Source organism: Heterocephalus glaber, unplaced genomic scaffold (assembly GCF_053883595.1).
Source record: "Heterocephalus glaber isolate CG9 unplaced genomic scaffold, H.glaber_assembly_v1.0 deba00001497, whole genome shotgun sequence".
NCBI classification, from domain to species: domain Eukaryota; kingdom Metazoa; phylum Chordata; class Mammalia; order Rodentia; family Bathyergidae; genus Heterocephalus; species Heterocephalus glaber.
Window position 1 is genome coordinate 5,333,659 of NW_028258320.1, and position 27,430 is coordinate 5,361,088.

A 27,430-nucleotide genomic window follows, 5' to 3' on the forward strand; every position below is an offset into this window, starting at 1 on the left:
ACTTATTCACTCATTTATTTTTCTTCTGCACTATTTATAGTGCACGCACCACGCACTGTGTCACCAGGAGTGTTGTGCATGTTGGGCGTGCAGCAGGGAACAAGAGAGGCGGGAAGTTCCTGGCTCCCTGGCAGCAGTGCAACAACTCTGTGCTTCCAGCGGCAGAATGGGCAGACCGGCAACCTGGCCCCAGGGTGCCCCTTGGCACGGCACAGAGGATCCTCACCATCCTGGTGCCAGTTCCCTCCCTAGACTAATTAAAGCTGAGTTGCTGGGTGTGTGGCCTTGGCATTATAAAAATTTATTTTCCTGGTGCCAGGGACAGCACCCAGAGCCTGGCACATGCCAGGCAAGTGCCTGGCCGCTCAGCCCCATCCCCAGCCCATGTGAGGTTTTTAAAGCTCCCTGGGGGTCCAGGGAGGCTGGAAGTGAGGACTGGAGACTCAGAACTAGAGCAGCAGAGGCCGGCACCCTTAGGCCTTTCTGGGGACCTGTGCCTGGATCTTGGAGGCCCCAGACCTGGAGAAGTCAACAGGATGGTGACAGCAGGGCAGTATTTGTCCTTTTGCCCCTTTCCCCAGAAGGGAGCTGGGTGCTCCATGCAGAGCAGATTCAGATGGAGCTGAGCAGTCATTAGGAGACTGTCCAGGGCCTGGAGAAGAGGCTGGAGGGGCTGTGTGGTGGGGACAGGATCCAGGAGTCAGGTGCACTGGGCTGTAGGGATCCTGGTGCCTGAGACAGTGGCCCGGGCAGCAGGTGTGCCGACTGTGGGGTGCACACTAGTCATGCTGCGGGCTCCTTGTCCCCGGCCTGTGACCCCTGCACATCTGCACGCCAAGGCGAGTGCTGTCCTACACACTGCCACCCCTGTCCATTGTCCCTTTGCAGCTGTCTCTAGGGGGCTTGCACTGCGCCACCAGGAATGGGCTTGATTCTACCTCCTGCAGCACCTGGGATGCAGAGAGCACAAGTGGCACTTGTTAAATAGATGTGTTGAGGGGTGGAGAGCTGGACCGGAAGCAAGGCTTTCCCAGGAGTGTGAAGAGAAGTGGGTGTGGTGGTGTAACCTGTCATCCCATCACTTGGGCGGCTGAGGCAGGAGGATCATCTTGAGTTCGAGGCCAGCCTGGGCTATATAGTGAGTACATAGTGAGGCCCAGGTTGGCCTGGAACTTGCAGTGCTGGGATTACAGGCATGTGCCACCATGCCCAGCTTACTTCTCTTTTTCTTTTTGTTTTGTTTTGTTTGCTCTGTAGTCCTAGCTGGCCCTGAACTCATGGTGATCCCCCTGCTTCATCTTCCTGAGTGCTGGGATTACAAGCATGTGCCACCATGCCCGGCTGCAGGAGGTTAATCATTTGAACCAGCAACAATTTTTATTATTTTTTTGAGACAGGGTCTCATTCTGTTGCCCACGCTGGCCTTGAACCCTCCTGCCTCACCCTCCCAACTACCCAGGACGGTGGGCATGCACCACACTAAGCTTCCGACAATTTTAAGATTTAATTCCCAAAGAGATGTGCATTTTTAATATGGATTGGAAGGAGAATTACTTTTTAGCTTCAATTTCTTTTTTTCAGGATAAAGGAATAGTGATCTACAGGGTTTTAAGAAAGTACAAAAGCTTTTGTATAAATGCTCACTCATGGAGATGAAATGCTTTTAAAGTGTCCTAGCAGTCAAACGTGAAATAAGAAGAAAAAAAAATTCTTCTTCAGTTCTTCTGCCTAGAAGTTTTAAGATTCTTTTTTCTAGGTAGGATGTCATTATTTGCAGTGAGATACAACTGTTCTTTAAATACTATAAACTAGTGTTTTTATATTTATTTATCTATTTTATTTTATTTTTTTCAGTGCAGGGGATTGAATCCATACTGAGCTACATCCCCAATTTTTTTTTTTCAAATTTGAGATAGGGTTTCACTGAATTGCATAGTATAAGCTCAAACTTGGAATCCTCCTGCCTCAGCCTCCCGAGTAGCTGGGGTGAAAGATATGTACCACCACACCTGGCTGACTGATGATTTTAAATTCCAGGCACCAACCCCAAGACATCATGAAATCCATCTAGTAATACAATCTGCATTTCAAAAAAACCCCAAAAATAGTAGCAGTGTACATCTGTTGAGCTCCACACACACCTCCCTGCTACCTGTTTGCTAAATACCTGCTTTCTCCAGCACCAGCTGGGTGCCGGCCACTGTGCAGGCCCAATCGATGCTCGTGTAGCACCCGATGTGGGCACTGTTGGGGCCCTGGGGTGCAGGGAGGTAGAAAAAGAAATAAACAGCGTGGTCCTGGGCTCCTGTGGTCACAATCCAGGGAGGGACATCGGATGACTAATTGGTGGTCACAAGCAATAGCAGTGTGTGCGATCAAAGAGGAAGGAAGTGGGTTTTTTGTTTTTTGTGGTGCTAGAGATGGAATTCAGGGCCTCACATTCTAGGCAGGTGCTCTGCCCCTGAGTGACATCCCCAGCCCTGTTTATTTTATTTTATTCTTATACACATATTTTTCCATTACTAAGATTGAGCCCCTGAGCTACATCCCAGCCTTTTAAAATTTATTTTTGAAACAGGGGCTTGCTAAATTGCTAATTTATCCACTTTGGCCTCAGACTTGTGATTCTTGAAATCTCAGCCTCCTGAGTGCTGGGATTACAGGTGTGCACCACCACACCCTGATTTATTTAATTTTGTACGTATTTAGACAGAGTCTTGATTTGTTGTCCGGACTGGCCTGGAACTTAAAATCCTCCTGCCTCAGCTTCCCAAGTAGCCTATCTTCCAGGAAGTACAAGAGAAAGAGGAATGAAAGTTTGCCCACGGGAAAGGGATGCCAGGCAGCTGGTGGAAGAGGTTGACAGTGCAGGAGTGGAGCCAGTTGCCCCTGGCAGTGCGGGATCTGAGCAGCTAGGTGAGGATCTGATTTGCGCTTTAGGGTGGAGAGGTGAAGAGAATGGATTGCATCGGGGCAGCACACAGGGAGGCTGCTGTCATGGGTCACTGGATAAATGACAGGGCTTGATCAGGGCCAAGGGAATGAAGTGCAGAGGCCGCTCTGTGGATTTATCATGGGCGTGAACTCAGCTGACCCTGGACAGTGGGGTCAGAATGGAAACATTAATGACCCAGAGATTGCTCAGCGGGAAGGCAGGGGCCAGGGTGGGCTGGAGCTCAGCAGGGAGGAGGAAGCTTGGGCTCTGCTGAGCTCCTGCTCTCTCCTGGCCTCTCCTCGAAGGAGGACTGTGCCCAGGCCAGCCCTAAAAGAAACCTCGTGGCTCATGCCTGTAATCCCAGGACTCTGGGAAGCTGAGCTGGGAGGATCAAGAGTGATTAGTGACTTGGTGAGATCCTGTCTCAAAATAAAAAATACAACTGGGATGTAACTCAGTGTGCAGGCCCTGGGTTCAATCCCCATTGAGAGAGAGGAGAGATGGATCTCAAAGATAAGTGGCAAAATGAGGATCATAAAGCCAGAAAGGCAGGGCCTGGGATATGCTCAGTGCCCTTTCTCCCTCCCTGCACACCTGGTTCCCCTCACCTGGGGGCAGGGTCAAGATAAGTGTCCCAAACATGGCCTTGAGCCCATCTTTCTGGACTCTGCATTCTAAGTGTGGCGCCCAGAAGGGAGGGTCCAACTTGTCCAGGGGGGATAGGTGCCTTTCCCTAATCTGCCCAGGCTGAAGGTGGGAGGTGACAGATGGGTCCCCCAGGTGACTTCAAACTCCCCACAAGCCTGTGAAGTAGACAGATAAGTCACCAGTTCTGCTGGCCAGGCATCTACCTCCCAGCCTCCTTGTGCCTGGGTGCCTGCCGAGTTGGTTTCCTGGTAGCAGGTGGGCTGGGGGAGACCTGGGGTCCTCACAGGCTGGTGGCCAGGGACCTTGGGTTCCAACCTGGGCCTCTCCCTAGACCCAGAGTTCTCACCATGACACCAGCTTCCCCCAGAGCCAGAGACCCAGGGAGTGGCCTGGACGGAAGGGGGGGGGGGGCTTTGTCACCTAGGGTCACAAGTGACTTTTCTCCCTGTTCCTGGGGGGGCCGTCGCACAGCCCACCCTGGTTCATGGGAACAGGGGGTGCCCCGGGTGAGAAGACCAGGAGGTGACAGTCAGTAGGGTCACTGGGGGGCACACACAGCCAATGACATTTATTTAGTGCTTCTTCTTTTTTTATTTTATTTTTTTTTGGTACCAGGGATTGAACTTGGGTCCCTCCGCTTGCAAGGCAGGCGGCAGAACCACTGAGCCAAATCCCCGGCCCTTTAGTGCTTATTCTTAAATTCAAGCTGGGCTTGAACCCAGGGCCTTTGCGCTGAGCTACATCCCAGCCCTTTTTATTTTTCATTTTGAGATAGGGTCACACTAAGTTGCTACGCTGCTCAGGCTGGCCTGGAATTTGTGATCCTCCTGCCTCAGCCTCCCAGAGTGCTAGGATTACAGCTGTGCACTGCCACACCCGGCTAGACTTTTTTTGACTGAAAAATTTCAAATCACTGCTGGCTGGTGGGTACCTAGCTCAGTGGTGAGCGGCTGCCTAACATGTGGTGCTTTATCACTGAGCTCCTGGATACATGCTCAGCCCAAGAAATACATTTTACATCACAATCCAGTTCACAGACATATTCACAGCTGCCACCATTTTCACAAGAGTTTACCTTCTTGCTGCCTGATATTTTCCAGCCTAGATTCTTGCTTTCTTTTTTTCTTTTATTTATTGATTGATTGGTTTTTGTTTTTTGGGAAGCAGGGTCTCATTCTATAGCCCAGGCTGGGCTTGAACTTCCAGCAATCCTCCAGCCTCAGCCTCCCTAGTGCTGGGATTACAAGTGTGCACCACCATGCCTGGATTTGTTTTTTGTTTGTTGGTACCAAGGATTGAACTCAGGACCTTGTGCTTGCCAGGCAGGCGTGGCACCACCGAGCTACATCCCTGGCCCATTTTTTGTTTGTTTGTTTTTTAAATAAAAGGTGCTCATAGCCCCATAAACTTCACAGCTTGCATACTCTGACCTGCCTTCAGACAAGCAGGGGCCCAGGGATCACCTGGACTCCGTGACACCATCCTCAAAGTCCCCTCAGTCACATGCAGGACCAGGACCCACCTGTCTTCCACCTGGGGCTCCTTTCTCTTTTCCCACATTGCTTGAAGAACACTTACCTATCCTTGGAAACCCAGCTTTCACAGACCTCCCTGCCCCTCTCCTGGGCTGGGTGGGCTCTGTCCCTGTCTCCCAGAGCCTTGTGCTGACCCTGGGTGACTGTGGGTCCCCCCTTCCCTCTTTTCTCTTCTCCTCTCCCTGGCCCCCAGGCCTGGCTCCCCCAGCCTGCAGTGTATTTTCATGGACACCTGCAAGGCCCTGGGGCAGACTAGCCTCACTCAAATGAGACGCCAGCTGCCAGTGGGCAGTGTGGCCCTGGGGTGTCACAGGCAGCCGGGGGCCCAGAACTTGCCCCATGCATTGTAGCTGCTGCCCTGCCCTTCTGACCTGCCTGGTGGTGAGCACAGCCTGGTAAAAGCAGACAGGGTATTGAGGTGGGGAGGGGGCTCCTTTTGGAAGAGGTGCAGAAGGAGGGATTTGATGTTTTTGAATATTTGCTTCTAAGTATCTAAGTGAGAGGTTTGTTTGCCCATGTGAACCTTCTTGGCAAGCTAGGGACCCACCAAGATATTTTCCGGTGGTTTTTTTGTTTTTGTTTTTTGAGTGTATGTGGTTTTTACTTTTCAGGGGGAGAGGAATTTACAACTTGGTGCAATTGTACTGAAATACAATGGCTGTTTCTGAAAAATTGCTGATAGTAGGGTTGAAACTGACACCATTTGGAGGCCCACCCTCAGGGGAGTCGCCATAGAGGATGCTCTGAAGTAGCCAGAAAAATCCAATCCAGTCAAATTAGGAGCAAAAGCAATGAAAGGATTCTTTCTCCAGTGTACTTGTGTCTCTGTGGAACAGCAGCCAAGCAACTACCAGAAGCTGTGCTGACCTGGTGGTGACGTGTGCAGATTTTTTAACTTTTTCTTTTGAAACAGGGTCTCCCTAAGTCACTTAATTGTCCAGGCTGGGCTTGAACATGCAACCCTCCTGCCTCAGCCTCCAAGTGCTAGGATTACAGTTGCCACCACATTTTACCCATTTTAAACAGTGATTTGAAACTGAGAGTCACCTCGATTTGTGGCTCATGAAACTTTTTCACTGTCTAACACATTTGTTAAAATGAGGTCACATAGAATAAAATCTATCCACTTGCTTCGTCCATAGTAAGTGTGGATATCGTTTTCAAAACCCGAGTTTCTGTTCGATGTCATTGCCTTGCCACGTGGAATGTATTTCTGGGGACTGAGGTCCAGGCAAAGACATCTGAAGCTGCCGACGTGGAGACAGAGCAGGTGGCATCTGAGCTGGGACTTTGCCAATGGCAGACACGCCCTGGGGGAGGCGGCATTTCCAGCAGAGGAGCTAGGTGTGCCAACCTGAGGCTGGGTGTCCAAGCGGGGGTCCTGGTTGAACAGACTGTGGGGCAGGACAGGCTGGGGACAGGAGCCAGGGCTGAGGTGGACTCAGGTACGGCATGCATAGCATGCATGAAGCCCTGGGTTCCGTCTCTGGAGCCAAAACAATAAAATAAAGTGGACATATGTTGAGGTTGAGCTCGCCCAGAAATTCCCAGTCTCTGGTTACGGGTTTAGACTTCAACATCTGTGTTTTGTTTTGGGGAGCCCCAGCCAGGGACTCGATGTTTAATAAGCCTCCCCAGGCGGTGGATTCCTGGTGGAGGTGCAACCCATCCAGCTCCATTTAGAAAGGTGGCTTTTGTATTTAGACAAAAGATTGATGGGAGGCCAAGTGGGAAATAAAGACCCGGATGTAGGTGTGGAAAGAGGTGAAGAGGCCAGGGATTTAGCTCAGTGGTTCCGGCGCCTGCTGCCCAAGAGCAAGGACCCAAGTTTGATCCCCAGTACCCAAAAAAAAAAAAAAAAAAAAAGAAAGAAAGAAAGTGGTGAAGAGGGACTGGATTTGAGGAAGACTTTCAAGGGAAAGGAGGGAAGGAGAAATCATAGACATATCCAGGGTGGCCCAGGCAAAAGATTGGTGCTCCAAGCATAAATGGAAACTAGAGAGAAAAAGCAAATACACTGACATAGAAAGAACTCCTCCACCATTGGCCTCCTTTGCTCTGTCACTGAGCAACCCCCTGGTTATCTTAGACCCAACTCATGTTAACCTAACTCACAAGGAAATGATAAGTAGACCCAACTGGTAGTGGACCAGTATGATCTATGGTGAGAAGAGATGTATAAACATTTTGAAGTATAAAGCTGTATGTGCCTTTGCTCATGGTGCAGCCTTTATAATTTTAGGGAACCTGGGAAATGGAAGCAATAATTAGAAGATTTAAAGAAGAAAGAGCCAGGCGTGGTGGCACATGCCTGTTTAAATCCCAGCACTCGGGAGGCAGAGGCAGGAGGATCACCATGAGTTCAAAGCTAGCCTGTGCTATATATTGAGTGGAAGGCCAGCCTGAACTACATAGGAAGATCCTGTCTCAAAAAGCCAAAGTAAATAAATAAATATAAAAAATAAAGAGGAAAGCATTGTGTAATCTGGGGGATAGTTTGTGTGGGCTCTAGCATGCCTGATTAGCTTTCCTATGCTCACATAAGAATGTGACTTTTTAGTGATTACAATATTCATGGAAGCTGGGCTTGGTGGTACCTACCTCTAATTGCAGCACTCTTGGGAGGTTGAGGCAGGACGATCGCAAGTTTGAGCCCACCCTGGGCAACTTAGGGAGACCCTGTTTTAAAATTTAAAAATAGGGCCGGGGATTTAGCTCAGTGCTTTCACCACCTGCTGGGCAAGCGCAAGGACCCAAGTTCGATCCCCGGTACCAAAAAAAAAAATTTTTTTTAATAAAAAAATTTAAAAAGTGACTAGGGGTGTAGCTCAGTGCAAGGCCTTAGGTTCAAACTCTGGTGCCGCCAACATAAATAAATCCTGGTGGAGGCCACAGTGACTCAGCTCCCCAGAGAGTTTTTCCTTCCAGGTTGAGAATATATTCACCTTGGAATATATGCTTGCTACCTACCGATTGCCTGTATTCCGCTTCTGTCGGGGGTGTGTGTGGGTGTGTGTGTGTGTGTGTGTGTGTGTGTGTGTGTGTTTGGTACCAGGGATCGAACTTGGGTCCTTGCACTTGCGCAGCAGGCGGCGAAACCACTGAGCTAAATTCCCGGCCTATTCCGCTTCTGTTTACAAGGCACACGTTTGGTGGCTCCTCTCTCAGGTGTCCTAGAACCCAGGCATCGCTTGAGCACGCCCCTTCTCTACCCCTTCCTCCTGGTCTCCCATCCCGGAAGCTGAGTGTCCTGTCCTGTTCTGGGTGCCGGCGATGGAACCCGGGCCTCTTGCATGCTGGCCACACGCTGGACCCTGAGCTGAGCTGCACCCCAGCCCTGGGCGGGTGTCTTGAGAACGCAGCACCCGGAGTCGGAAGGTATGAGCTCACCGTGCTTCCTCCCAGCCCCCACCCTCCTGGGTGCTGTTGGGACCGGGAACCCTGAGTGACAGCCCAGCCCTGCCTCTGGCACCGCGCCCTAACCCTAACTCCTAACCTGCACTGTGTCCTCCCCCGCTTCCCTGTGGGGAACCGGCTGGCTGTGTAAGAGGGGAAGGCCAGTGGGAGGCGGACTGAATGCTTTTTTTTTTTTTTTTAACAGCTCTGCTGTGTTGTATTAACTCCTTATCCTTGTACTGGAAACTGGTAGGAGTTCAGGGTTTTTGTTTTGTTTTTTTAATCTGTCAAGGAAAATACCAGCTTGAAATATGACATGACTAGAATAGCCTTAGCCTTCACTGGATGATTTCAAATGTTTATATTCAGATAGCAAACAAAGTAATAACATAGGCAAAATATTGGAAACATTTGTAATCACTCCAGTGAATTGTCTGCTTCTCATTGCTTGGAAAACAATTCCGCTTTCCTTTTAATAATAACAGCCACAACCGGACTGGGGATGTAGCTCAGTGGCATAGCGCCTGCCTGGCAAGCGCAAGGCCCTAAGTTCAGTTCCAGTACCAAAAAAAACACCCCACCTCAACCACAGCAGTAACTATCATTGAATGTTACAAAAGCAAGAGTTTGTATCCCTGACATCATTTGACTCTCCCTGCCAACCCAAGATGTAGGTATTGTTACCTGCATTTTTATAGTACAGATAGGAAACCAAGCAGAGGGAAATTTAAAAAGTAAGCCAAGCTGGTGCACACCTCTAACCCCAGATTTCTGGGAGGCTGAGGCAGGAGAACTGCAAGTTCTAGCCTAGCCTAGGCAATTTAGTGACTTAGAGAGAACCTGTTTCAAAATAAAAAATAAAAATGGCCGGGGGTGGAACTCAGTGCAAAGGCCCTGGGTTCAATCCCCAGTACAGGGGTGAGAGGGGACTAAATGGAGAGAGAACTTTCTAGATTTTAGACTATGCTGCCTGTGGTTAACTGGACACTGGTTTTTTTGGTTTAAGGAAGCTTACTTTACCCCATTAATATGTGGGTTTCAGCACAGACATACATACACTCGTTTCTGGTATTTTTAAGTAAACTTTTTTCCGCTTTTGTGATACCGATCATTGAACCCAGGGCCTCATGTGTGTGAAGCACATATTTACTACCGAGTGACACTGGCTTCATTTGTTATGTTCTTCTGCTTTTTTTTTTTTTTTTTTTGTGGTACCAGGGATCGAACTCAGGTCCTTGCACTTGCGCAGCAGGCGGCTAAACCACTGAGCTAAATTCCCGGCCCTTGTTATGTTCTTCTAGAGCAGGGGTGCTACTTGGCCCTCAGAGGATATAAAGATGGAGATGAAGACTTGGTGCCCAGAAGGGAGCAGAGAAGAGAGGTCAGGTTCCATCCTAGGGGCTGCACTGGGTGGTTAGGGGACTCTGGGGAAGGTTTCACATGCCACAACCTGGCACGTCCCCAAGATGAGGGCCCAAGATGAGGGCGTGAGACACAAGCTGAGTGCCTCACAGTCTCCTTGTGTTTCGGGAACCATGGCTGACCTCTTAGTGCATTCATTCTTCAATACTTAAAATAACTCTCTGAACTGGAGACTATAATTATCCCCACTTTACAGATGGGGAAGTTGAGGCTCTGAAGGGTGAACTGACGTGCCCACCACCAGACCTGCTGAGTGAGGTGGAATTTGAAGGAGATCAGATACATATGAAGCTGAAAATCTAAGTACCTGGAGGGGTGCAGTCAGAGATGCACCTTATTGACCCCCATTGAGAACTTGGAAGTTTTTATTTTACAGACGTTCTATAGAACCCTTATTGATGCATCTAGTATGTTTGATATTTCTGGGATGGCCACATCTGGTCATGCGTATCGCTACTCCAGCATTTGCATTTTCCTCTTTAAGAATAAGGACCATTTTGAGGGGAGAAAACTCAAAAACAAAAACATTTTCACTCCTACCCTCTTCTTTCCTGGGGATTGAACCCAGGGTCTTCACACTGATCTACATTCTGAGCCTTTTTTTTTTTTGAGATGAGGTCTCACTTTGTAGTTCAAGCTGGCCTTGAATTCACTATGTAGCCCAGGCTGGCCTCAAGCTTGGGGAGATCTTCCTGTCTCAACCACCTGAGTGCTGGGATTACAGACCTACACCACTGTACCTGGCTTCATTTTTAAATTTCGAGACAAGGTCCTGCTACATCGCTGAGTTGTTCCATCATTGGGCTGGAACTTTGATCCTCCTGCCTCAGCCTCCCAGAGTGCTAAGATTCCAGCTGTGTACCACACCTAGCTAGTTGCCTCTCTTTCTACGTCATCTCCATGGATGACAATCATAGGAGTGACCATTTAATTGTACATAATTAAATCACAGACAATACAGTTGCAGAACTTTGCTCTTAAAAGCTTTCCTAATCATATTCAGTATCAAAATCCTGTCTATTTACAACACAGTTTTAAATTGTACACGCAAAAGCAATATTGCTTTATTTCTGAACAGCCAGTTGCTTATTTTATTGACATTTTAGGCAGCTTTCCTATATAAATATAAAGTAATTTCTTTTTTTCTTTTCTTTTTTTTTTTTTGAGACAGGGTCTCACTATGTAGCCCAGTCTGGCCTTGAACTCACAGCAATCCTCCTGCCTCAGGCTCACAAGTGCTGGGATTACAGGCATGCACTACCATGCCCAGCTGGGTTTCTCAAATAAGAAAAACCATGCGATATTTAACCTTGTATATCTATTTCATATCCCTTATTTTAAATATTAAATTTTGCCCAGGAATGTACCCCACACCTGTAATCCCAGCTACTCAAGAGGCTGAGGCAGGAGTATGTAGAGTTCAAGGCCAGCCTGGGGAACATAGCGAGACTCCATCTCAAAAATAAAATTTAAAAATATAATGAGACATTGTATAATCATATGGGGAAAAGTTAAGTTGTTTTTGTTTTGCCCCATTCTGAAATCACTACAGTATGGTGGTACCTGAAAAATCTGATTCTCCATTGCTGTCTCAATATGTTGTAGACCCCTTCCCTAGATTTAAAATTAAGTGACAGGCTGGGGATTTAGCGCAGTGGTTCCACCACCTGCCTAACAAGCTCAAGGACCCGAGTTCGATCTCTGGTACAAAAAAAAAAAAAAATTAAGTGACAGCTAGCATTTGTTATTTATTTGTTTTTATTTATTTTATTTATTTACTTTTTTGGTACCGGGGATCGAACTCAGAAACTTGCACTTGCGAGGCAGGTAGTGGAACCACTGACCTAAATCCCCGGCCCAGCTAGCATTTTAAAAAATAGGTCTTGTCTAACTGTAACCCTAGCACTCTAGAAGGCCAAAGCAGGAAGATAGTAAGTTTTAGCCCAGCCTGGGCAGTTTAGCAACTCAGAGAGACCCTATCTCAAAATAAGAGATAAAAATAAAGGGCTGAGGATATAGTTCAAGGTGACAAACTTGGGTTCAGTCCCCAGTGCCTGGGAGGTATGGTGTCCCTCACCACTGCACTCAGGTTCACATGGACACAGCAAGACTGCTGTTCCCAACATAATTGTCAGACCTGACAGAGTGAGTTCGGGAATCCACTGGACCTAATTTTCACATCTGCCCTTAGTAGACTGATGGCCTCAGGTGAATTGCTCCCTTCAAACCCTGGGCAGCCTCAACTGCAAAAAGATCAGGATAGCTAGACCTTATTCTGTAGGTTTAGGTGAAGGTTCATGCTTAATGCCTGGTGTTAGTAGACTCTCAATAATAGTCAATTCTCTTATATTTGGGCTTTTAAAAAATTTTTGGGCATTTTCTAAAAGAAAATTGCAGCTGGGCATGGTAGCACACACCTGTAATCCCAATAGTTGGGAGGCTGAGGCAGGAGGATTGCTAGAAGTTCAAGGCCAGCCTGAATTACAAAGGGAGACCCTGCCTCAAAAAACAAATAAACCAAATTAATTCATTAAAAAAATAAAAAGAAAACTGTAATCCTCCAGGACTCTGTGAGTATATAAATTCAGGTCTGTTAGGTCATCTTTTCTTTTACTTTTTAAAAACCTGTTTTTTATTTAAATGCCACACAGTAATCCTACATATTTATGGGATGCACTGTATTTCAATATATGCATAATGATAAAATCAGGGTAACAGGAGGTCATCTTTAAAGTCAGATTTGTAGTTTCCTTGGGGTTTTGGCCAACTGAGAAGGATACCTTCCTGAAGTCATTAATATTTCATAGGAGCTGTGGAGTGACAGCTGTAAAACTTGCTTGGTGGGCCCTAATTGCCATGAATAATCCATGAACTCTTTTGAAATATAATTCCTCCAAATGGATAGCATGATTCAATTCCAGCCAATGCAAAAGCACTTTTAAAACATGTTTAAAAAATTCCCAAGCCAATTAGAAAACTAGTTGGTCCAACCATGGTGTAGAGAAATATGCTAATTTATGTAAAGACAACTGTTCAAGGAAGTCCTTGGCTGAAAAACAGTTCCATGACACTATGTGACCCTGAGTCACTGGATGTATTTTAAGGCACCTTTAAATACAAAGCATATATTATGAATGAAATAGTGGCAATCAGTAGGAGATACAATTTTTTAAAACAAATGTGTCGAACATTGTATGCCAGCCTGGATACATTTATTTTGTGTACCGTGGTCTCCATACACTAGTATCAGGTGAGGCACAGTACCTTTCATTTTGTTTTAGTGCTGGGATGGAGGCCTGGTTATAGTATTGACCCTCTGCCTTCCACCACCAACCAACACCTCCAGCCCTGTTAGGTTTTTAATTCTTAGACAACAGAGAAACCCAACAATTTTATTTAAGTAATTTAAATTTAGGGATTTTTGTTTAATTAAAACTCACCAGGGCCAGGGACTTAGCTCAGTGGTTCTGCTGCTTACCTCGTAAGCAGAAGGTCCCTAGTTTGATCCCTGGCACCAAAAAAACAAACAAAAAAAACCCTCACCAGATACCTGGTTTTGAGCATTCTGCTTCCCAGTAGCACAACAACTAATTTAAAATATTTTAGAACATTTTTGAGGTTGACATATGTATTTGCCAAATCCAAATTACATTCTTGTACAAATACTTGTCTTTTATCTATTTGATATTTATTTCAAATAAAAGAGAACACCATACCCTCTACTATATTTTGTGGGCATTTGTAGTTAACTCAGATTCAGAGAGTTTGTCCCTTCTCTGTCTCTCTGTCTCTCTCTCACTCTCTCTCACTCGATCCCTCCTTCCCTCCCTTTATCTCTTTATGCCAAGTATCATAATTAACATTTAATCGCTTTGGATCCTAGACAGTTTAGGGAGAAGTCTCAACAATTTGAATATAAAACAGGTGGTAATTAACTGTAGAGTGTTAAAAGGCTTTCTAACTTCCTTTTTAAGAACACGGGTTATTTCAAGCAAATTCCACAAATATGGAGTTAAAAAACACCTTGCATAAAGAGAAGGCAGGAGGAATGAAATGTTCTGAATGCTCCCCTTCACCTTAGTTGATAAATAGTTTTGTTTTCTCTTTAATGTGGATATGTAAGTTTCACAGGTGAGATTTCACAGCATCCTGGAATCGGTAAAGGGTGTTGTGCAGGTTAGTACATTTAAAATTATAAACCAGTTATTTACCAAGTAAGTTAAAAGTGGTGTTTTAGGTGGTTTTTTAAAAAAGATATGCAAAAAAGTATTTATGGTGAGTTACTCTAATTAGAGTTCTAACCAAATAGTGTCTTTTTTGTCTTCAGTTCTCCCCCAATCAAAGTAAAACTGGGGTGGTGTGCGTGTGTGCGTGCGTGCGTGTGTGTGTGTGTGTGTGTGTGTGTGTGTGTGTGTAGGGCGCCTGTGGAGAATTAGCACACATCTTGTAGATCTTAGAGAAAAAAAAGCCCAATAACCCCGAATCAGCCTCAAATACATGTCAAAGTTACTAAGAATCTCAAAGGAAACAGGAATGAACAGCCTTGGAGCTTTGATTTTTTTTTTTTTACCAAAAATTTAAAAACATTTTTTAATTTTAAAAATCCTAATTTTTTTTTCCTCTGGTGCCAGGCGAGCAGCGAAGTTTGGCGGTAGCGAGCGGTCGAGCCGGGGGCCCGGGCGCGGAGCATGCAGGCCGGGCGGGCGCGGGGAGCGCGGGGGTGAGCGGGAGAGCGAGCGGAGCGCGTGTGGCCGGCGCCGCTCGGCCGGGAGCTCCCGCGCCCGCGCCCCGCGCCCCGCGCCCGCCGCCGCCGCCGCCGCCCCTGGTGCGATGGCGCAGAAACCCCGTTGACAAGGCACTGCTTTTTCATGACGGTGAGTTTCCCTTTGAGTGTATTATAATTTTGTGATAAAAATTTCAAGGAGAGAGAAAACACACACACGCGCGCGCACACACACACACACACACACACGCACACACGCGCCAGCTCCTTCCTCTCGCCGGTTTCCTTCGGGGAGGGGAGAAGCCGGCGAGGGCGGGAGGCGGGCGGGGGAGCCGCAGATCCATCTCCTCACAGACAGCGGAGAAAGAGGAGCAAATTAAACCCCGAGTTGCCAAAAGCAGGATATTAGGTTTCAGCCCCGAGAGCCATTGGCCAGGCCGCCTTTCTGAGGGGTGGGTGCGTGGGGGTGGGGAGCGCGGGCCGCGGCGCCGGGGCCGGGGGCGCCCGCCGGGAGGCGGCTAAGGGTTTTTTTTTTTTTCTCCATTCTTTCTCTTTTTTTTTTTTCTTTTCCTTTTTCGCGGATGCAAATTTGTGGAGCGGGGAGAGGGAGCGGGAAGGGGAAGGGGGCGGTGAGGCGGGCGGGGGAGCGGCGTGAGTCATGGACGGCGGCGCTGGCGGGCGGGCAGGGCCGGGCTGGAGCGGTGGTGGCCGGCGCGTCCCCTCCCGCCACGCTCGGTGTCACCCGGGAGCCGCGCTCGCCACCGCCGCCGCCGCCTCAGCAAGATGGAGCCGCGGCGGGGCAGGCTCCCCTCGGCCCGGCGTCCCGCTGCCCTGCGTCGCCGTTGCTCCCACTTTTTCTCGACCTCACTTGGCCGTCCCCTCCCGGTCCCCACCCCGGCCCGGCCCCTCACGCGCCCCCGGGGCCCGGGCCGGAACGCGACTCCGCCGCCCGTGGCTGCAGTGTCGGGCCCGGAGCTCGCGGCCCGGCCTCGCCTCCCGACTGCGGCGCGCTAAGATGGCGCTGGGCTGGCCTGGCGCCAGGCTGGTGGCGCAGTTGCTCGGCGGGCGCCATCTTCCTGGCGGCGCCGGCTGCGACCCGGCCCCGAAACCCCAGGCGGGGCAGGGCCGGCCAGCGGCCGCTTCTGCCCGCGCCTTTCTGGGGGCATCGGGGTGAGAGCTGGGGCCGAGTCCCCGAGCGGAACTGGAGGTGCGGGGGGCCCCTGGCGGCTCCGACAACCTAAAGCCGCCCGGCTTTGTCCTCCTGGCCCGGCGGGGCAAGGGACCCGGCTCGGCAAGGGACCCGGCTCCAGGCTCTCCTGAGTCCGCCCCCAGTTAGAGCGAAGTCAGACCAGGCTACAAAATTACGAAAATAATAAAGAGAGAAGAGGCGAGGTCGGCGTCTTTCGTGCACGATCACAGAGCCGTGTCTTACTTAGCAGTTGGTTATATTCTAAAACCACCCTGGGGAGACGTTGGTCCAGTGGTCAGGTCGTGGGAAGGCGATTTGAAACTTGAGATTGACCTGATCAGGACTCCAGAGAGTAATAGAGGAAAAGTTGCTTATCTGAAAAGTGACATTCGCTTTAAATCACTCAGACTTTGCTTTAAAAAGACTGTTTCCTTAAGACACCCCTAGAAATAGATGCTGGTTGGTGTCTGTGTCAGAAGGGGGTGTGTGGAGGTCTTTACTTTGTTTTAAATTATTGCTGGACAAAGGAGAAAATTGTGTGAGGCTCAGATTTCTGTAGGAAGCCACGAAGATGGAAAATGGTTAATTTCTAGCAGAAAAAGTAAGATTGTGGCGCCACAAAGTGTGTCCTGATGTTTATGAAAACAGTGCCTAAGTGGTGGATGTTAGAGACCCTTTAATAAAATCTCCGGGAGATTGAACACCTGCTCACTGCCAGGAACAGCGTTTGGTGCCTTATATAATCCATTTTACGTAAATAGAAATACCGGTTCTTGCAATATTTATTATCTACCTACTAGGAAAAGAACTAATGTTCAGAGAGACTATTGTTCAAGGTCTTGTGGTGTTGTGATGAAATTGACCTTGCATCCCAAAAGCTGTGTCCTCTGTGACTTTCAAGTCTGAGCATCAGAATCAACTGGGGAATTGTTTTGTTTTTCTTTGTTTCTTTTTTGTTGGTGTTGGGGACAGAACCAGAGCCTCACACATGCTAGGTTATTGCTCCACCACTGAGCTATGTGTGTCTCTGGCCCAGGGAGATGCCCCCCGCCGCCCCCCCCCCCCGCCGCCGCCGCCGCCGCCGCCGCCGCCGCGTTTTTAAATGTGGATTTGTAGGATCACTTCCTCCACCATTACTCTCTAGGGCTAGTTTTACCTTTTAATAATGTGTTAGTCTCAGTTTTAACCTCTGATTTCCAACTTCTTGGTGTCACTACCCCTTTCTGGTATTGAAATTCTGTCCTGCCCAGGATCCTGTAAATCTAAGCCTCTTATTCCAAAGTTCTCCAAGTGATTCCAGCGTTAACACATATTTGATACCCTGTATCAGGGTACCAGGGATCAAACTCAGGACCTTGTGCTTGCAAGGCAGGTGCGGTGCCACTGAGCTAAACCCCCGGCCCTGCTCTTTTTTTTGAGTTGGAGCATGAGGGTTCCAAGTCCAGACCTGGTTGAATTTCAGTTATATTGCTCACATTAGTCTCAGTTTTATTTCTTCTCCTCCAGCTAATGTTTTTCAGATTACTGTAATTATTTTCCTATAGAAAGACTTAGGTGTCCTGAGACTTTAAAATCTGACTACAAAAAAATAATAATAATAATAAAATCTGACTACATTTTTAAATGTATATTGTCTCATTCCAGGGAGAAGTTATATAACGTGGGCTTCTAGGTCTAGCCAGCTGTGCACCAAAAATAGAATTGAGCTTAGGATTTATACAGAATTTAGGAGTAGAGTAGAGAAAACTGAAAACCTAGAGATAAATCCTTTATAATGACCTTTTCCTGAATTTTAAATTGTGGATGTACCTTTTGGGTTTAGGGAAGTTTAGAACAAGAAAGTTATTGTAAACATGAAACCTAGTAAGAACAATATAGATGAAGATACAGAAGGTCAGGAAGAAAGTTCTAGGAAGATCTAGATGACGCAGCTAAAATGAGAGAAACAAGTCAAGTAATGAAACCCGACTTCTCTGGAGAAAGAATCATGCATTTTCTTTTGTGCTTCAACTTCTTTTTTCTTCTCCAATCACCATTATGTTTAGTAATTGTTAGGGATAGCGCTTAAAAACGTAGATTTTTGATTCAGATGCCGGAATGACATCATCTTTGCATATGTCCACAATTTCTCTTTCCTCCCACATGAGAACATTTTTTAGGGAGCAGTTGAATGCCTGTGTTCAGTCTGCGTCAGTCTAGACTGCAGGGTGGGTGGAGTGAGTTCCAATTTTTATGTTTCTTGTTGCTTTTCTTCGCTCCTTTTTCCTGGTAAATGCCAAAGTAATTATAATCTTTGACCAGAATCCAATGAAGCTTGAGACAAGGAGAAATAAAAAATAAACCAGCTTAGAGGGGAAAAGTGGATTTTCCTTTCTTTTTCGTTAGTGCGAAACATAGTAATTCCATTCCTGCTGGGGAATTGGTACATAGACATATCCCATCGTCATCATTTTTACTTCCTTTCCCCCAGCCCAGCCTCTTAATTTTCAAGTTGCCTTTAGAGGAGTTCAAGACAGACAAGAGAGCTGCACTCGTGGAACTTACAGTATAGTGGGAAAGACACAAAACAACACAAAAATGCTAAGTGCTGATTAAGAAAAATTGCAAGTAGATGGTGGATCAAAAAGAGTGTGTTATGAACCATCATTTTGGCTAGTAATGAGCAAGGAGCATTTTTTAGAAGAGGTGACATTTGAGCTAAGACCTGCAACGTGAGCTTGTGTTAGCTTTGCGCAAAGCTGAGGTGACATTGTAGGCCCAGGGACAAAAGCCCTGGAAGGCCAGGCTTGGAGAGGAGGCTCCAGTGAGCCTGGGGGCACAGAGAGAAGAGTTGGAGCTGGTGAATCCTGTAGGGCCTCTTGTACTGGGCTACAGGGCTGTTTTTAGATTTGATTCCAATGGCAATAAGAAGCTATTGAAGGATTTTGATTAGGGTAGTGGTCTGTGTTCAGCTGGTTTTGGTTCTGGGGATTGACTCAGGGCCTCAAGCATGCCTAAGCAGCACCCCACCACAGAGCTGCATTCCTAGCCCTTGCTTGCTTGCTTTCTTTTTTCTTTTTTCTTTTTTTTTAACAGGGTCTTACTATATTGTTCAAGCAGTCCTACTGCTTCAGCCTTCTGAGTGCTGGGACTATAGGCCTACATCACTGCTTCTGGCTTCTGTTATTATTTTTTGTTTGTTTGTTTGTTTGTTTTTAGGGAGTGGTACTGGGGACTGAAGCTAGGGGTGCCCTACCACTGAGCTACACATCCCCAGCCCTTTGCATTTTATTTTGAGACAATCTCAAACATTTGCCCAGGCTGGCCTATAATTTGTGATCCTGCCTCAGCCTCCCTAGTGCTGGGATTACTGGTGCATGCCACTGTGCCTGGCCCGTTTTTATTTTTAAAGATCTGTGGCCACTATGTGGTGAAAGAGAGGAACAAAGGGGGAAGTTAGGCTGTTGGAAGTCAGCCTGAGGGAGATGATATCTTAGGCCAGCAGAGATGGAGAAAGGAGATGGCAGCTTTCAGATCCATTCAGGGGTAGCATTGGATCATCTGCATATTGGGTGGTCTCTGATAGAATGGGAGGAGTTTGGGGTGGCTGATGATGCCCTATGCTGGATGGAGAAGACTGCAAGAGGAAAGTGATGAGGGGCGACACGAGAGTTTTCTTTTTAAATATTTGACCCATCATCCAAGTGGAGCACCCAAGTGGAGCACCCAGGTTGGGCAGAGCAGTGGGCCCGTGTGGATGTGAACATCGGACGTCATCTGCATACAGGGGGCGTGCATGGAGCCATCTGAGATCATCCGTGACCCTGGAGGCCTTAGGTCAACTCTGTAACACTTCTCATGGCAGAACGGCAGATGAAGGAGACTGGAAAGGCTTGGATGCTGCTATAAGTTAAGCAGTGAAGATAGAGCGATATATTCATGGGGTGACTGTTTGGAGAATTTGTTTCAGGGTGCATGAGGGTGAGCGCCAGATTGGGATGTGTTGAGGGAGAGAATCAGCGTGAATGTGGAGGCAGGAGAATCATGGAGTTTGAGGCCAGCCTGGAGTACATATTGAGACCCTAACTGGGAGAAAGGGAGAAAGAACTTGTCTCTCTCTTTTCTCCTCAGATCTTATTGCGGTTACCCCCTGAATGGCCTATAAGGTAACAGTAAAGTGAAATTAGAAAAAAGGAGGGGAAGGGGTATGCCCGAGACCTTTCCTGAGGTCTTCCTGAGAAGACCCAGTGTCAGTTGCTGGGTCACAGGCTGAGGAAGAAGCAGCTCTGTGGAAAGCAGCATGGGGGTCGGATGGGGAGAGCAGCAGCAGACCCCAACCATGTACCGGATGCTGCCCTTCTGATGCACAGCCTTTGGAGCCACCATGGGGATGTGGAGTGTGGGGGTGCTGTGGAGCAACATGCTGTCTGGACTGGCAGGAAGCCTGAGGTGGGCCTTTCAGGCAGGAGGGACCTGGCTGGCTGGTTGGAGCCTGTGCTCTGCTGGATTTAGTGCTCTTAGGAGAATGGGGTGCTGGCACAGGTGTGCTGGGAAGGTGCATGGAAGTTCCCAGGGGAGCAGCTGAAACTTTGGTCAGGCCCTCCTTACCCCATGTGCATCCATCCAGGAAAATATCCCAACAGCTCTCTCTTTTTTTTTTTGGTACCAGGAATCGAACTCGGGTCCTTGCGCTTTCGAGGCAGGTGGCAGAACCACTGAGCTAAATCCCCGGCCCCCCAACAGCTCTCTTATGCCCAGGTTCCTGACTTTAATTTATAAAGTTGTGCCAGGTGTAGTGGTACACTCCTGTAATCCCAGCACTTAGGAGGCTGAGGCAGGTGGCTCACCACAAGTTCAAGGCTAGTCAAAGCTACATAGTGACCAGCCTGAACTATTGAGACCCTGTCTCAAAAACAAAATTATAAAGTTGTGATTTAATTATCTAGTGCTTTTTAATAAAGTTGTGAGATTGACCATTGTCTGTTTTTGTGGGTTCTTTGGCTCTTTTTTTTTTTTTTTGGTACTGGGGATCAAACTCAGGACCTTGTGCTTTCGAGGCAGGCACTGGAACCACTGTCAGCCCCTTTGGCTCTATCTTGAAAACACACGCAACACGTTTCCTGAAACCAGAGCCCTGGATGTGGGCATGAGAAGAGTAAGGGGTAAATGTGCAGCCCTCATAGAAATGGCAAAAGAAGTCCTTGTTGCTTCCTTGTATCATCAGGAATTAACTTTGTGTCCTGCCTGAAATTGAAACAAAGAAGAAAATGAAATAATACTTGTTAAATGTTTACACTGTTTCAGACCCTGATGGGTTTCTAATTCTCACAGCTATCCTGTAGAGCAGATTTTATCTGTGGTTTATGCCTAATGAAACAGGTTTAGAAAGAGTGAGTTAACTTGATTGAAGTTACATTTCTCAGGGGCATGGCTGGGATTTGAATATTACCATTACTGTTAAACTCATATACAAATATAATGTACAGATGACTGCATAGTAAGTAAACAATTTGAGGGCCTTACAGATTATAACTGAATGACCCTAACTAGGTGGGCACAGTGGCAGACACTTGTAGTTCTAGCTACTCAGAGGCTGAGGCGGGAAGATTGCTTGATGCCAGGAGTTTGAGGCAAGGCTGGGCAACATAGTGAAACCACATCACACAAAAAGTAAAATAAGCCAGGCACAGTGGCAAACATCTGCAATCTCAAGCACTTAAGAGGCTGAGGTAGGAGATCCCAAGTTGAAGGCCAGCATGGGAAACTTAGAACTTGTTTCAAAACAAATTAAAAAGAGCTGGAGACGTAGCTCAGCACTTCCTGGGTCCAGTACCTCCTGTTCCGCCCCACACACTCATAAAATAAATAAATTGAATGACGTTGGTTTTGTTAGGAGGAATCGGAAGTGTTTTCACTGGTAAAAGTGTGAGCAAGAAAACCAGAATCTCTTAAGTTGATAGTCAAAATAAATTTTAGGTCACAGCAGTTAATTCTGGCCTTTTGCAGTTAATTTTATTTGCATGGTGTAGTGAGTCAAGCATGGGTGCTGTTGAATTCTATATTTGCTCAGAGTCAGGGTCTGAGTCATAGCTTTCTCTTTAAAACAAAATCCTAATTTGCAGAGAGTGCACTTGGGACCCTATTTACCCATTGTATGGTGGAATTCAAAGTGTTCTTTGGCCTGCAGTGCTGTCAGGCACAGCAATAATATGGATTTGGGGGAAGTAGATAAGGTTTGGCTTGCTCTAAAAAACCATTCTTGTCCAAGGCAGTAGGATCTCAGGTTTGAGGCTATCCTGAGCTACATAGCCATACACAAAAGAACAACAACAGCAAATTTTTTTTGAAACAGTCTCTTTATGTAGCCCAGGCTGGCCTTGAACTTGTGGCAATCCTCCTGCCTCAGCCTCTCGTGTACTAGGATAACAGGCCTGTGTCAGCACACCTACCTAAAAGAACAATCCTTTAAAGGTTGTATTGTAGAGCATACTTAAGTTGTGGCCAGTGAACTAACATGTGAAAAGGGATGATTTTTCTTTTTGACTGCGAGAAAACGCAGCCAGTACTCACTGCTGTGCTCTCTGGTACTGACCTGCAGCTCCTAGTGCTCTGTGGCCCTGTGTCTCAGGACTGTGCTTCCTGGTGAGTTTTCCTCCATTACCCTCCATTATGATTACCATTTTGAAACTCTGGTGGCAAGTGCCATAGAGGAAAGGACTTCAGAACTTGTCACACAAACTCAGTATTCTACATACAGCCAAGCAGTATTGAGACGGCTGGTCTCCATGTTAACAAAGTTGACTCAACATACCCATGGTGTGTTGCAGATACGACCCCTTGTGATTTTTTTTTTTAAAGTTCATTAAGTTTAAAATTGGTATGTTGTGGGTGTTTTGTTTTGTTTTGTTTTGGGTACCAGGGATCAAACTCAGGACCTTGTGCTTGCAAGGCAGGCAGGGGCACCACTGAGCTAAATCCCCGGCCCTCTTTTTTGTAAAAGATTTTTTTAAAAGATAAATTTAACCTATCAGAATTCTCATTTAGGTTCTTATTTTGGGTTTGGCATTCAGAAGTCCTTAGAAAATACTTGGCAGTGTTATGACCACTCCCATCAGCATTTTTTTTTTTTTGTCACAGGATCAAACTCGGGACCTTGCGCTTTCGAGCCATGCGGCAGAACTGAGCTAAATCCCCAGCCCCCTCCATCAGCAATTTTTTAGCATTAGTTATTAAAGCCCTAAGAATTTCCTCTAATCAGAAAAAAAAAAAACCTGCCTGGGATTTAGCTCAGTGGTTCTGCCATCTGCCTTGCAAGCGCAAGGTCCCAAGTTCGATCACCAGTACAAAAAAAACAAAAACAAAAACTGCCATTGTTGTTGAATAAGCTTAGTTTTAGTATAGTTTGTATGAACATTTTGTGAATGTAAAACAACTTAGAGTAGTTTGTAATTAGTACAATTAAAGAAACTTAAGATGCCATTTTGAAAAATTAAATTTAAAATATTTATATTTGTGCATGACAAAAATATTTTAATTACATATGAAATTAGAACTAATGTCAAAGAATGTTTTCTAGAGCAAATTTTCCCTTATTTTTAAAGCTGGACCTGAGAAGTAGATTTTTTTTTTTTTTAATGTAGAGAAATGTCTTTTTTGTGGGGGGGGGAGACAGTCTCAATATAATATTCTAGGCTGGCCTTGAACTCACTTGTACCCCAGACTGGTCAAAAACTCTTGGTGAGCCTCCTGTCTTACCCTCCTAAAAGCTGGGATTACAGGGGTGTACCATCACACCTGAGAAATGTCTTCAAATTTATAGGTAACGCCTATGTATAGAGACTGTTTATACCTACTGAAAAATTAGATTTTAAAAATTTGATTACTGAGAGCAAAAGCTGTTTTTGATTTTGTGATTTCAATTTGGAAGTATTTCTTGTATTTAAAATAAGCTGGGCAAGGTGGCGCACACCTGTAATCCCAGCACTCAGAAGGCTGAGGCAGGAGGATCTCTGTGAATTCGAGGCCAGCATGGGCTATATAATGAGTTCAAGGCCAACCTGAACTACCTAACAAGGCTCTGTCTCAAAAAAAAAAAAAGTACATAAATAAAATGCTGCTATATTTAGGAGGTTTTTTTTTTTTTTGGTTTTTTTGATACAGGGGATTGAACTCAGGACCTTGCGCTTTTGAGGCAGGTGGCGGAACCACTGAGCTAAATCCCCAGCCCAATATATTTAGGTTTTTAAAAAACTTATTTCCTAGGGCTGGGGATTTAGCTCAGTGGTTCCGCCATCTGCCGTGCAAGGTCTGGAGTTTGATCCCTGGTACCAAAAAAAAATTATTTCCTAGAGGTGCAAATAAATATACTTAGAAGTAGGTTAATTTATTCTTATTCCTGTTTATATTCTGGTTCTCCAGATGTGTGAGCATTTTAGGATTTAGAAATTGCGAGAGGCCAAAGCCTTTTCTCTAGGTGTGATTTCGCTGATGAAGATTCACACCTGGGGTGTATTTAGGGCTGTTTCAAGCAGGCTTTTTTTCCCCCAAAAATCTAATAAGCTCTTTACATGAGAAGTGTATTTCTCTTTATAAACCTGACTTTTCATGTTACTTGATATACATAGGATTTAGTTTTTGTTATAGCATGTGTGAGGTAGCTGAAACAGTCTGACAGGCAATGTCCACAGAGAATAGCACCAAGAAAAATGTCATTTGGGTAACTTCCTTTTTTGAAAGAGGAGCAGGAAAACTTTAACTAAATGTGAAAATGTGAAAGGCTGTGTCATACACTATCTAATGCATATCACGTGGAATTTGCTTATCTATTCTGTATGACAAACTATGAATTTGTGGGTTCTTTATCAATGAATTCAACCAACTACTATTGCGCTCGCTTCGGCAGCACATATACTAAAATTGGAATTCAACCAACTACTGATTGAAAATACTTGGAAAAAATTGTGTTTATTGAAAACGTACAGACTTTTTTCCTGTCATTCCTTCCTGGACAACGCAGGACAGCCATGCATAGTATTCACACTGAGTTAGGAATTTCATGTCGCCTAGAGAGGATGTAAAGCAGATCCTTCACATATTTATGAAATGTTGATTTCATCCAGAGCACTTGGTGAGCACAGGTGCATGATCTAGGAACAGGCAGGTAATATGTGCACACAGACACACACAGCAGGGTCTGGGAAGTGCAGAGGGAGCTGTATGGGCAGGGAAAGGAAGGAGAACCAAGCTGACTGGGGAGGTGGGTGAGAACGGCCCATTCCCTCCACAGCCAGGGGCCATGCTGGGGTCCCAGGATGCTGCAGAGAACAAAAACCTAAAACCTTGCTCACCTGGGGAAAACAGACCATAATCCTAAGTAAGCTTTGTATCTGTTAGACCTGGTGGGTGGGGAGTGCTGGGGTGCAAGAGTCAGTGGTTAGTCTCAATAGTCAGTGCAAGGACAAGCGTGAGGCTACCTGGAACTGTGGCATTGCAGGCAGAGAGCATCAAGTAGAGGCCTGCAACATGAGTCGCATGTCCTGGGTGAATTCTGGGTGTGGCAGTTCAGCAGTGGCTGGAGAAGAGAGGACAGAAAGGTTGGGGGCAGACAGCATGTGTGGGTATTCACAGCTGAACACAGAAAAGGTGTTGGGCTTTTACAGCAAGGCCAGTGGGAATTCGCTGGAATGTTTGTTTTGTGGTGCCTGGGCTGGAACCCAGGGCCTGGAGCATGCTGGCCAGTGCTCTTACCCCTGAGCTCCACCCCCAACCCATAATACTGTATGTTCATTTTTATGCACATTGATAAAGCTTTCTGCAGTGTGGAAAATAATTTCACGTGCACATGTCTTGCCTTTCCAACAACGTAATCAGCTCCTGGGGACCTCACATGTATTATGTACGTGCATTTCTTTTTTGGTACTGGGGATCGAACTCGGGTCCTTGCACTTGTGCAGCAGGCGGTGAAACCACTGAGCTAAATCCCCGGCCCATGTACATGCATTTTTATATTGCCCCCTATGACAGACCTAACAGTCAAACATTGGTTCCAGTTATTATCATTGTGATGTGAATTACAAGGGTACTGTCTAACATGCTTCCCTCTAATACCCACCGGGGATCAAACCCATGGCCTTGGGCATGCTATGCAAGCAAGTAGTCCATCACCAAGTTAAGGATTCAACTTGGGGGTGGGGGGAGTCATGGAGTTTGGGGTTTTTTTGACACTGGGTCTTGCTATGTGGTCCAGGCTGGCCTTGAACTCACTATGGAGCCCAGGCTGGCTTCAAACTCATGGCAATCCTCCTGCCACAGCCTCTGGAGTGCTAGGACTACAGGTGTGTGCCACCACGCCCAACTAGGATTTGAATAGACGCGAAAATAGGTATGTAGTAAAACACTCTAAAGACACAATGAAACAAGAGAAAGTGATTCTAATTTGTCTCAAAAGATGACGCTAATCACGATAGTAGAACTGAGTGTGTCCTATTTTAAATGACCCAGAAGTGATAGGAGCTGGTGTTCCACTAAACAGAAAGTCTGTATCTCTGCCAGGGGATGCTGTCGTGGTGTGGGTACACTTCTCCGGAGACGGACTCTGTCTCAGTGTCCATCTTCCTCTGACACAGTCAGTCCTGATCTGAGTGACTGCTACCCTCAGGCTGATGGCCTAGGGAATTACTTGGCCTTAAAAAAGAGATTTAGCTCAGAGGTGAGGGTAAGGCTTTAACTCAGACATCTACACAATTAACATTTGTGTAAAAACTGGAAAAGCTCATGATTAAGGTGACTGTTTGGGATGAAGATCTGACTTTTGCCCAAGCTTTCCAGAAAAGCTGCTGCCTCGCTCTGGCTGAGAATTCCAGTGGGCTTTTCCACCGCAGTCTCAGGCTTCTCAAATCACAAAATGAATTTCCATCACTTGCCGGGCTTATAGGATCTGGCTTCCTTACCTTGTCCCACCGGGATTCCAGTGTCGCCTTTGAAGGTTCTCAGGTGTCCCTTCTTCCTCGTTGAGGTTGACAGCCTGCTGTGGCCAGCCTGGGCTCCCAGCAGCACCTTCCATGTCCTTACAGTATACAAAGGGCCTTAGATCTGTCTGCAGAAATGACCGTGTGGGCTCAGCAAGTGCAAAGGTGACTTATGTGCAGCTCTTGGAATCTGTTGTTGTTCATTCATGTGTAGAACAATTGCATTGGAGCTCTGACTTCTGAAGGATCTGTGGATAGAATTCAGGGGAATCCTGAATTGGGATACAAATATTTGCATATATATTTTCTCAAGCTCCAGCTGAAATCCATCATTTCCTAAATCTATGAATGAAGATCACATATCAGAGTAATATTAAAGGTGCCCAGAAGTTTTTTAGCCCATCATAAATATATATATATATATATATATATATATATTTGAGACAAGGTCTTGCTATATAATGCAGGCTGACCTTGAACTCAATATGTAGCCCAGGCTGCCTCAAACTTGATACAATCCTCCAGTCTCAGCCTCCTGAGTGCTGAGGTTTTAGAAGTGCACCACCGTGCCCAGGTCTAGAAATATTTTTATATCACATTACATTTACACATTTTTTAAAAAATTAATTTTATTGG

At 46.4% G+C, this 27,430-nt stretch overlaps 1 protein-coding gene and 1 long non-coding RNA gene across 2 annotated transcripts in view; one reads left to right on the plus strand and one right to left on the minus strand.

Moving 5' to 3' along the window:
* Positions 1 to 14,571: 14,571 nt before the first annotated feature.
* Bicral (BICRA like chromatin remodeling complex associated protein) overlaps positions 14,572 to 27,430 on the plus strand; it is a 70,913-nt gene continuing 58,054 nt past the window's right edge. The window contains exon 1 of the mRNA XM_087184567.1: positions 14,572 to 14,810. The gene's annotated coding sequence lies outside the window, so the exon portion shown is untranslated. The remainder of the gene's footprint in view (positions 14,811 to 27,430) is intronic.
* On the minus strand, positions 21,040 to 26,970 carry LOC147825532 (uncharacterized). Its single transcript, XR_015440249.1, has 2 exons — positions 26,777 to 26,970; positions 21,040 to 21,071 (listed from the first exon to the last, which is right to left on the minus strand). It is a non-coding gene; the product is annotated as an uncharacterized LOC147825532 (long non-coding RNA).